The sequence below is a fragment of the Gavialis gangeticus genome, unplaced genomic scaffold, assembly GCF_001723915.1.
Source record: "Gavialis gangeticus isolate Ggan-Ray unplaced genomic scaffold, GavGan_comp1, whole genome shotgun sequence".
In the NCBI taxonomy this organism is placed as follows: domain Eukaryota; kingdom Metazoa; phylum Chordata; order Crocodylia; family Gavialidae; genus Gavialis; species Gavialis gangeticus.
The window spans coordinates 45,054,522-45,065,153 of record NW_017729032.1 but is presented as its reverse complement, the minus strand read 5'-3'; the positions used below and the strand labels follow the sequence as shown (position 1 = coordinate 45,065,153).

Here is a 10,632-nt window from a genome sequence, read left to right as displayed (position 1 = left end):
CCCACGTGCCCCCAAACCCCCCATTCACTGCCCCACCCAGCCCCAGCATCCCAACAATTAAAAAAAAAAAACCCATACTCACCAGCAGTGCAGCTGCTGTCAGGGTCACTGCAGCCTGTGGCAGAGTCCCCCCAGCAGCACAGGGCCTGGGTGACAGCTGCAGCAACCCCAGCTTCCCAACAGTGCATGGAGCTACACGATACCCTGCTGACCCGGGCTGCACTCACCTAATGGGGCAGTGGCAGTGCGGGTGTCATGCTGTCCCCCGCTGCCCCATGCTGCACAGGGGGGGCTCTGCCATGAGGCCTCAGAGCCCCCACAGCTCCTCTTACTGCTGGTGAGTATGAGGCTTTTTTTTTTGCTATTTTTTTTTAAGTGCCAGGAGGCTGGTGCTGGCTGGCACAGTCATCAGTGGGCTGGGGGTGCAAGCGAGGGATGGGGCTGGGTGGGGCAGCCATTAGGGGGCTGCACGAGCTGGCAAGGGATGGGGCCAGGTGAGGCAGCAATCCAGGGGGCTTGGGGAGCAAGTGGGGGTGGGGCATGTGGGCCCTACAGGGGGAGCTGTAACCCCGGTTGTGGCCTATGGGGGACTATGGCCCCTGTTGGGGGGGCTATAACTCCTGTTGGGCAGCTGTAGCCCCTGTGGGGGACCTGTAGCCACTATGGGGGTCTGTGGCCCCTGTGGGGGGGACTGTAGCCCCTGGGGCTGTGGGGAGGTTTGTAGCCCTCTGGAGGGCAGTCTGTGTGCTGTGCAGGGAGGCTGCACCCTGTGGGAGGCAAAGGACCCACCCCTCCTGAGCAGCTCCCCCACACAGTCCCTCCACAATCCACCTACACCTATCCACACACCTCACGGCCCCCCACATCCCTCTACAGCCACCCACATCCCCCCCCACCCCAGTCCTGCAAACCCCACATCCCCCCAACACACACCCTGTGTGCCCAGCTGCCAGACAGGATGAGACCTGCTGGCAGGAGCTGTGACTGCAGGGGTAGCTGTCCCCACATCATGGTTAGTGAAGGGGTCACAGGGAACTCTAACTGCTCTATGGAAAGAAAACCAAATGCAAACAGCAAAACATATAGGTATTTAGAATTCATTTTATTATGATGATACAGACTCTAGTAGGCTTCCAAATTGCTTTAACACTGTATATATATAAATAAAACATTGCCCAACTGATCGCTGTCTCTCTCTGTCTCTCATGTTCTCTCTATATATAGTGGTCTTTTCTTTTAGTTCATAGAATCATAGAATCATAGTTGGTAGGGTCAGAAGGGACCTTGTAGATCTTCAAGTCCAACCCCCTACCTGGGCAGGAGAAAAACTGGGCTTAAATGATTCCAGCCAGGTAGGCATCAAGCCTCCTCTTAAAGACCTCCAGGGTAGGAGCCACCACCACTTCCCTTGGAAGTTGGTTCCAGATCCTAGCCGCCCTGACTGTGAAGTAGTTCTTACGGATGTCTAATCTAAACCTACTCTCCAACAACTTATGGCTGTTATTCCTTGTTATGCCAGGGGGCGCTAGAGAAAACAAGGTCTCTCCCAAACCCCTAGTGAGTTTATAGACGGTCACCAGGTCCCCGCTCAGCCTTCTCTTGTGAAGGCTGAACAGGTTCAGGTCCCGCAGTCCCTCATTGTAGGGTCTGCCCTGTTGTCCCCAGATCATGCGGGTGGCCCTCCTCTGGACCCTCTCAATGTTGTCCACATCCCTCCTGAAGTGGGGCACGCAGAACTGGACACAGTACTCCAGCTGTGGCCTGACCAGTGTCGTGCAGAGGGGGAGGATCACCTCCTTGGCCTGTGGATGCACGACAAGGTCCGGTTAGCTCTGCCAACCGTGACCTCACATTGTCGGCCCATGTTCATCTTGGAGTCAATAATTGTGGAGGAACATGGATTTCAGGGTATTTTACAGAGTGACTTGGGGATTTTTTTATCAGGGATTTTTTAGTTTTCAAACAAGGAACATCTGAATTTCTGCTAGGGAGGCAAGTCACAGGATCCAGGCAGAGGAGCCTGCTCAGAGCTAGCACTGTAGACCCAGCTGAAGGTGGCTGACCTCCTGACCAATTGGGGCCAGGAGGACATGCTTTGACAGTTCAAAGAAGGCCACCACACTGGGAAGATCTTCCAAGCTGTGGCTGCCCAGATGGCTGGGCAGGGGGCACGTGGCAGTAGTGCCACACAAAGGCCAACTCTGTAGCCACATCCCACTGACAGCTGGCCCAGAGAGGCAGATGCCCCTACTGGCTGTGTAGTCCCCATCCAGGTCTGGCAAGTTTACAGCAGGTCACAGCCAGGCATCAGCCCCCACTGCCAGACTGCTGCAGTGGGTAGAACTGTCAAACCCCGGTCAACTGGGTTAAAAGCCGGCCTAGCGGTGGGTGACAGGTGGCAGGGGGGCTCATTCCTACCCGGGCTCCACGGGATCGGCTGGACCGTGGGCTCACTGCTCTACTTGAGGGTCTACCTGTCCTCCACAGAGCCCTCCCTGCTGGAGAACTGGCACCAGCTGGAGGTAAGGGTGGTAGAGTGGCTCTGGGCATGGGCTGGGCTCCTGAGGTGTCTCTCCCTGCATGAGAGTGTGCTGGTGCTGAACCAGCTGGTCCATGCTCTGGCACTGCTTACACACCCTGCCTGTGCCCCCTGAGGAACCAGCAGTGCTCCAGAGACAGGTGCTGGAGTTTTTCTGGCCAGGATGGCACTGGGTCACTGTGGAGGCCCTGAACCTCCCCTTGCAGGAGGTTGGCCAGGGCCTGGTTTGCCTGTGAAGCCAGGTCCTGACATTCAGCTTTCAGGCCCTGCAGCGACTACTATATGGTGTTGGTAGCCACGTGGCATGGAGCCACCTGGGGCGCACCTTCCTCCACCACTTCAGGGGGCTCCAATATGACTGGCAGTGCCTTGGCCTGTGGGGTTTCTCCCTGCAGGACCTGCAATGGCTGCCAGAATTCTACCAGGACTTCCTCCGGGCCTGGAGGCTGGTCTCTGCCTCCGGGTCCCCTGCGACACTCACCCAGGGTGCTGACCTGCTCATTGAGACCCTGCTCTGGAACCCCCAACTGGATAGGCTGACAGCAGAGGCGCCCCAGTTGTGATGGAGGTTGATACTGGCTTGTGTCACCTGTATCAGAGACCTCCTGAACTATGATAGGCAGGACTGGGTGGACTCTGCTGCACTGGCCCGGCACATGGGTCTACCCACGTGCAACCTGCCATGTGGTCCAGGATGTGAAATCTTCCCTAACTTCCCAACACCCTTGCCCTTGTTGACCAGGTGCAGCACAGTGGCGGCCCCTGCCCCTCCCCTTCCCCCGTGTCCTCCAGCACACTGGAGTTTGTCATGGGGCCAGCGCCTCACCTTGCCTCACAGCACTTCCACCACCTAAGCTGGCTGGAGGACACCAGACCAGTCCACCTTTCCACCATCCATCGCCACCACCTCTATATGCTCGTGTGCTGCACAATCCATCATACTGCCCTCACATCCCATCCAGACACCAAGTGGCAGGACCTTCTTAGAGAGGGTGTGGCTGGGACACTTCAGTGGCTGAGTCTGTACTCCACCCTTATCCCACGAGCCACTGGGTACCTCAACTGGTGGCTCCTCCTTGGAGCTGTCACCACGGGTGTGTATGTGGTGAGCTTCATAGACACCCTAGTCTCCTGCCCTTTCTGTGGGCAGAAGGAGACCCTGGTGCACATGACCCTTGAATGTGCCAGGCTGCAACCCCTTCACTTGCACCTCCAGAACCTCCTCCTGAGGTTCTGGTTGAATTTCACTCCCCCCCGCTTTTTGTTTTTGGTCACCCCATCTGTGGCCCCACCAAATCCCAGGACCTTCTGGTCAACCTCCTCATGGCCCTGGCCAAGTGGGTCCTGTACTTGACCAGGAAGGAGGCTCTGGCCAGGAAGGTGCCCCGAGACTGTGGGGCCACTTTCCTCTCATTTGTCCGTGCATGTTTCCAGGCAGAGCACCAGTGGGCAGCATCAACCTTGGATGCCTTTGAGGACCAGTGGGTACAGCCTGGGGGGTTCTGCTCGGTCCCCTCAGATGCACTTATTTTCATGTTTTGACCCTTTGACCCACACAACACTCCTATCCTGTTTTTGCTTTTGTTGTCCCGATAAATTAGCTGTATCTTTCACCTTTTGGCCCCACAAAGGGGCTATTAATTATCTGGGTAGGCCTTAAGGCCCACATTAATATGGAACATATAAATAGATAGGAGCTTCTGGGGCCCGGCTAGTTCATACCGGGGACACTACCCCTTCTGCCAGCTAGACAGCTGAAGCAGCCCTGAGAGTTCCCTGCAACCTCCACCCACTGCAGAGTCTGGCAGTGGGGGCTGCTGCCTGGTTGTGACCTACTGCCACCTGCGACAGCATGTGGCCCCAAGGCTGCACACCTGCCAGACCCAGATAGGGACTGCATGTGCATTAGAGGCATCTGCAGCTCTGGGCCAGCTTCCAGTGGGCTGTGGCAGCCCAGTTGGTTTTTGTGCGGTGCTACAGGCATTCCTTGACTTACGTCATTCTGACTTGCAGCATGCTGCCATTTACACCCGCATTATTACTTATGGCACTGGATCCTTGCACAGTGCTGTATGTCAGTCTGCTTCCTCATGTGCTCCGGCATGCTCCTGCTTCTGTAAGTTTCTTGTATTCTTCTAAATTTCTTGTATTCTTTGATGTATTCTGATGTGCTTAGTGCTTGGTGCTTAATGCTTAGTTATATTCAGTCTGCTTCCTGATGTTCTTAGTGCTTAGTTATATTCAGTCTGCTTCCCGATGTGCTCAGTCCTTAAAAATGGCTGATAAAAGGAAAAGGCAGTGCTCTAGTGATGGTGAGGGTTCTGATAAGAAATGGAGAAAGACCATTACATTAGAGGTGAAAGCTAACGTGATCAAGCTTAGCAAGAGTGGTTTGTCACATACTGAAATTGGTAGGCGGTTGGAGCTAGCTTGGACTACTGTGCAAACTATTATTAGAGAAAGGGATAAAATAAGTGGTGAAATTAAAAGTGTGGCCTCACTGCAATCCACCATTATAAGGCAACGTGCAAGACTTGTGGTTGAGATGGAAAGACTTTTGATTTTGTGGATTCAGAATCAAACTGCGCTGTGTGCCTTTGAGTTTAGCCACTATTCAAGCCAAGGCTTTGAGTCTTTTTGATGTGTCAGAACCAAATTTGATAACAGTGCTGGTTAACACAGGGTTAAGTACTGACATGTGCAGACAAGCTATGAAAAATCCCCAGAGGGCTGACAAGCATGCCCAGCACGTGCCCCCTGTATGACCTCAGGCTTGTCAATCATGGCTCTGCCATGAGGTAACCTGACTTGTTACCATGCGCATGCCCAGTCTTGCTCCAAGCATGACATAATTTGACTAGAAATTTCCACAGAAAAGGTTAGCTGATTGGCTACCTGTTTAATATAAAAGGCTTGTAAGTTTCTGCCCACAGCAGAGACCAGACCCGACCTGAGAGCAAAGACTGCTACTGCAGAGACTGCCTCTCAGGAGAGCCTCTTAGGCCTAGAGCCCTGGTTCACTTCAGAGCTCTGCTGGTCTCCCCGCTACTGTGGACTCACGGCATACTTCTGCCTTAACTATCACCCATCTTCGCATCGATCACCTGTTACTGAACATTGTTCTGGCATTGACTATTGCACCAGTTCTCCACTTTCCAGTTCACGTTTCTTCGCCACCGTTACCGACCCGGCATCGGCCACATTTCTTCATCGTTCATCGTTTCGCGTTCTTGTTTCTCGTACCATTGTAACCAAGCCTAAGATTGAAACATCCTATGCCACCTTACCATCTTGGGGCATAAGTAACCAATAAAGACCACCTTGTTTTGAAACCGCACGTGTCCTGAACCGCTCTAACTCCTCGCCGCTAATCCTGCCTGATCCGATCTGTACCCCGGCCCACCGTGACCTTGGGGCCCGTCCCCGACATGACACTGTGAAGCAACAACGTGGTGAGGGATCCAAGAATGAAAAATTCAGTGCAAGCAAGGGTTGGTTCATGCATTTTAAAGGCAGGTATTGTCTGCATAATATCAGGGTGCAAGGTGAAGCTACTAGTGCTGATGAGATTGCAGCTCAAGATTTCCCTAAAAAATTGACTCAAATCATTGAAGAGGGAGGTTATTGCACCAGGCAAGTCTTCAGTGTTGATGAGACTGGGCTGTTCTGGAAGAAAATGCCTTCCAGGACGTACATCACCTAACAAGAAAAAACTATGCCTGGTTTTAAGGCAGCTAAGGATAGGCTTACCCTTTTGCTTGGTTAAAATACTGCAGGTGATTTCAAGCTCAAACCCTTGCTTGTTGATCACTCTAAAAACCCCAGAGCACTTAAGGGTTATCTTAAAGGCAGCCTTCCAGTCATCTGGAAATCAAACCATAAAGCTTGGGTGACTGGGGTCCTTTTGAGGAATGGTTCACTGGCTATTTTGTGCCAGCTGTTCAGAGTTATTGTGAGAGGAACAACCTTACACATAGAGCGTTGTTAATTTTAGACAATGCCCCTGGACATCCTGCACACCTTTCAGATTTAGACCCTAACATCAAGGTAATTTTCTTCCCCCCCAGCACAACATCACTGCTCCAGCCCATGGACCAGGGGGTCATTTCATCCTTTAAGGCTTACTACCTTAGAAGAACCTTTGCCCAGGCCATCAGTATTACAGACCAGGAAGGTGAACCAACCCTCAAGGAATTCCGCAAGGACTTCAACATCCTGGATGCAGTGAAGAATATTGGAGAATCTTGGAAGAAGGTTAAGGAATCCAACCTCAATGGTGTCTGGAAAATCTGTGTCCAGAATTCATCTCTGATTTCCAAGGATTTGAAGACCAAGTGGATGAAGTTACTGCTGATGTTGTGAAGATGGCTGGCCAGCTACATCTAGAAGTTGAAACAGAAGATGTTGAGGAGCTGCTGGCCTCTCATTGACAGGAACTGACCAATAAAGAGCTTGTCCATCTTGAGGAGCAAAGGAAGGCAGAACATCAGGCCCGGATTCAAGAGAGTCCTGCTCAAGGTACCATGACAACAAAGCAGATGAGTGAGGCCTTCAAGCATTTGGAAGCTGCAATGGCAATTTTTGAAAAAATGGATCCCAACCTTGAATGCAGCTCAAAGACCAACAACTTGATCTCTATTGCCTATACATGCTACAGGGAAATTTACAATGAGAAAAAGAGGGCAGAAAAACAAACGTTCCTGGATCAGTTTCTCAAAAAGCCATCAAGTGGCCCTAAGTCTCCCCAAAAATCTCCCCAAAGAAGCCCATTCCATGACCCTGGTGAAGGTGTTCCTTCACCTTCTGATTAAATAAAATGAAATAGTTGATTTAAATATGGTGTTTATGGTCATTTCTATAAAAAGTTGAGCATCAGGCCCTTAGTTAGGAACACAACCCCCTATTATAACATTGTTTCTATGGGAAAATCAGATTCGACTTACATTGTTTCAACTTACAGCACCTTTTCCAGGAACGTAAACTACTGTAAGTGCAAGGACTGCCTGTACTGCCATGTGTGCCACTAGCCTGGCCATCTGAGCAGCTATCACCCAAAAGATGTTCTCAGGGTAGTGACCTGCTTTGAACTGTCAAAGCATGTGATCCTGGCCCCAAGTGGCCAGGAGGTCAGCCACCTTCAGCTCTGTCTGGGATAACAGTTCTGAGCAGGCTCCTCTGCCTGGGTACTGCCACTTTCCTCAACAGCAGGAATTCTGGTGTTGCCTATTTAAAAACTGCTAAATCCCTGATAAAAAATCCCAAAGTCACTCTTTAAAATACCCCAAAATCTGTGTTCTTCCACAAGTAAAACAAAAGACCACTAGACATACATATATATATAGAGAGAGATCAAATCACCTGCCCCCCACCCCAGTCTCCTCAGTCCTGACCCACAGGGCCAGGTATGTGGGTAAGGGATTTGTGGGGGTGGCTTGGGGGTGTGGAGTTTGTGGGTGGATTGTGGCAGGACTGTGGGTGTGGGGAGGGCATATGGTGGGGTTACTCAGGAGGGGTGGGTCCCCTGCCCCCCACAGGGCACAGACCCCCAGCACAGCTCATGGACTGCTCCCCCCACAGGGTCACAGACCCCCAACAGGGGCCACATGCCCCCCCAACAGGGGTTACATGCCCCTCAGGGGCTATCAGCCCCTCCCCTTCATGGCCCACATGCCCCCCACCTGGCCCCAGCCCCCACTTCCTCCCCTAGCCCCCCATCATTTCCCCATCCAGTCACAGCCCCTGATCACTGCCCCACCCAGCCCCAGCATCCCCGCTCATACTGGCTGCAGCAGTGGCTGTCAGGGTTGCTGGGGCCTCATGGCACAGGCCCCCCACATGGTGGGGTGTAGTGGGAGGCAGCGGGGATTGGTCCCAGCCACCTGGCATGTGCTGCCAGTGCTGCATCTTGTGTGGGTGCAGCCTGGCTTAGCAGGGTGCTGCATGCTGTCTGGCAGCTGGGGTCAACTGGAGCTCAGCAGCACTGGCCTGGGTGACAGCTGGAGCTGCCAGACAGTGGTCTGTGCTGCATGGCGCCCTTCTGAGCCAGGCTGCACCTGCACAATGAGGCAGTGGCAGTGTAGGTGCCAGGCAGCCAGAGCTGAGCCCCACTGCCCCCCGCTGTGCAGGGGGCCTCTAACACAAGGCTTCAAGTGGCCCCAATCGCTGCTGCTCCTGCTGGTAAGCTTGGGCTGTGCGTGGGGTGGGGCCAGACAGAGAAGTGATTGGGGAGTTGGGGAGAGCAGGGGAAATGAGGGGGAATCAGGGGAAATGAGGGGACAGCAGGGGATACAAAGGGAGCGGGGATACAAAATGAGGGGACAGCTGGGGAGAGCAAGGGAAATAAAGGGACAGCTGGGGAGAGCAGGGAAAATGAGGAGAGAGAAGGGGAAATGAGGGGACAGCAGGAGAGAGCAGGGGAAATGATCAGGGAGCAGGGTAAATGAGGGGGGAGCAAGGGAACGAGCAGGGGGCTGGAGATGAGCCCCTGGAGATGTTCCCCTGCTTGTCTCCATCCTCAGGAGGGGAGCAGGGGAATGTCTCCAGCTCATCTCTAGGGGCTCATCTCCACGGGGGGTGGGGGAAATGCACAGGTAGCTAGGGGAATGAACAGGTGGCTGGGGCGAGGTGCCCCCCCCATATTCCCCTCCCCACCTTCTCAAGCCCCCTGAACCCCCTACTTACCTGCCACAAAGCTGGGTCCAGGTCCCTGCAGCCTGCATTGCTGCTTGACCTGCAGGCAGGCAGCGTGCTTCAGCACTGGGGCAAGGTCCAGCCATAGAGATGCTCTGGCTGGCTACCAGAGCATCTCTGTGGAGGACCAAGCCTCTGGTTGCCTCCGAGTATGGTCCGGGACCATGCCCTGCCCCACTTTTTTTCCCTAAGGGTATTTTTTGAACCCTGGATATCCAGAGGTCTAATTTTGGCCCTGTGCTGCAAATCTGCAGTGCAGGGAATGTTTTTTTGCTTCCACAGGTGCCTCTTGCAGCGTCCCAAAAGGGGTTTGCGACCTGCAAGAGACACGTGTGCGCTCATCTGGACACACCCATTGTGTCTGTGCCCTCAGGTCAGGTAGTTGTATATCAGAGTATAGTGTGCTGTTACAGGAATAATTATCTAGAGGCCGCACACCAAATTATGCTTGTAAAAATCAGAGGCTGCTTCTCACAGGCAAACCCAGGTGTTCTAACTTGCAAGAAAAATGAGACATCTTTACTTAGCTCAGCAGTGGATGAGTGCTTCTCACCAGAACCTAGCTCTGAAATATATCTAAGGATAATAAGTCAAGTTCTGCTTTAAGATATATGTACTTGTTTCCACTAGCATCAGAGAAAGCAGTGTGCACTGACTTCTGTTATCAACAGTTATGATTTGACTGTCTTGTAATACTTGGTGTTTTTTATTAAAGCCTCAGCTCCTGGGGTCATGTGATTGCATGAGACTCTCTATTATCATTAAATAGTAAATTTATGCCTGCATGATGCTGAAGAAAAGCTCACAAATAAGAATTCTAAAGGCTCAAAGATCAGAAGGCAAATTAAAAGATACTTAATGGTTTGTTTTTAAAAATCACCTTATTTTAAAGCCAGTCTTGTGGTTTTTTGAAGCTGTAGTCATGAATTTTGAAAGGTTGGGAAACCTGGACTCCTTAACTTGATGGCAAAATGTATCCCAAAATGTTGTACCTGTAGCCTCCTGCATGACTGTTTTGTTGTTAGTGACACTGGCTATATAACAGCATATCAAAATAAATTGCTTCTCATGTTTCTTTAATGCTGGTTTGGCAAACATTAGAAGTGTGTTACTATTTAAATACTGAGCAATTTTTCAAATATCAAACAATACAATTTCTTCTCATCTACTTTTTTTGCATTTAGGGCTATGTGCAAATGATAAAACAATGTAACATTATGGTAATAACTTCACACAACAGACAATGACACTGAATGAGCATTGTGGCAGGTTGATTTCTGGCATACAGTCTCTTCTTGTGCTGGGCTCTCATAAGCAGGAGGCTCATACACATCAGCTGTAATTAAAAACTTCATTTTCAAATATGATTCACAGTTGCTTCCTGATGGGAAGTGTTTGTTTCT

General features: G+C 51.7%; 1 pseudogene; it reads left to right on the top strand.

Annotated features, from left to right (window-relative positions):
- Window positions 1–4,814: 4,814 nt before the first annotated feature.
- LOC109302228 lies at window positions 4,815–7,579 on the top strand (annotated as a pseudogene).
- Window positions 7,580–10,632: the final 3,053 nt, after the last annotated feature.